The following is a 1,052-nucleotide window of genomic DNA, read 5'->3' on the forward strand; positions in this document are numbered from 1 at the left end:
GACTTCCGGGAGGGGCGGGTCCCAACTGCTGGGACACTTATAACCACAGGGCGGATGGTGGCTTGCGGCTGGGGGCGGGGTAACAGGGCGCAGGGCCAATGAGGAGCCCTGCGAGGGGGCAAGTCCCATGAGAGAGAGAGAGAGAGAGAGAGACAGAAGTGCAAGTGCCTCTCTCTCTCTCTCTCTCTCTCTCTCTTTCTTTCATGGGACTTGCCGGAGGGCCGTGGGAGGGCCGCATTTATATAGAGCAGGGAGGGCTGCTCGAGGGCCGGATTAAACCGGGCCGCGGGCCGCAAATGGCCCGCGGGCCGGACTTTGGACATGTCTGGTTTACTTCATTAAAATTATTTGCTAGGGGTTTTTTTATTGCTGCGATTCCTTTTGCAAACTGCATATGATTTATTGGGTTCTTGGTACTCTCTGAATTTGGTTATTTTCTTGTAAATGACAACTAAACTCAGAGACCACTAGGAACCCAAGAATTCGATCCTGAGCTATATATATTCTCTTCTATTTGATTTATCATTAGGATGATCTGAAAAGACGCTCCATGTCAATAGATGATACACCACGAGGCAGTTGGGCCTGCAGTATTTTTGACTTGAAAAATTCCCTTCCCGATGCTTTGCTCCCTAATCTTCTGGATCGAACGCCGAATGAAGAAATCGATCACCAAAATGATGAGCAAAGAAAATCCAACAGACACAAGGAGCTTTTTGCCTTGCATCCAGCACCCGATGAGGTACTTTTTGGATACTTGATGTTTGATTTTAATTTATTTATGTTTTAATTCTATGCGTATAGATGTATTTTTATGACTGTAAACTGCCCAGAGTTACCCCATGGTAAAACGGACAGCCAATAAATTTAATAAACAAAGAACAAATAAATAAATTGAGTTAATTCATACTAGTTCATGCTATGGACACATAGACAGAATTCTTGTTTACGCGTTCGGCATTTTTATAGAAAGATAGTAAGCTTGTGCTTTTTACTAGGTACAGGTATGGCTGTGAATTTCATAAATAAGCAAAATTAAAAAAAAATTAAAA

General features: G+C 43.3%; 1 pseudogene; it reads left to right on the forward strand.

Moving 5' to 3' along the window:
* Nucleotides 1-529: 529 nt before the first annotated feature.
* LOC107302331 lies at nucleotides 530-1,035 on the forward strand (annotated as a pseudogene).
* Nucleotides 1,036-1,052: the final 17 nt, after the last annotated feature.

This window comes from Protobothrops mucrosquamatus, unplaced genomic scaffold, assembly GCF_001527695.2.
Source record: "Protobothrops mucrosquamatus isolate PMUCROS unplaced genomic scaffold, P.Mucros_1.0 scaffold49743, whole genome shotgun sequence".
Classification (NCBI taxonomy): Eukaryota; Metazoa; Chordata; class Lepidosauria; order Squamata; family Viperidae; genus Protobothrops; species Protobothrops mucrosquamatus.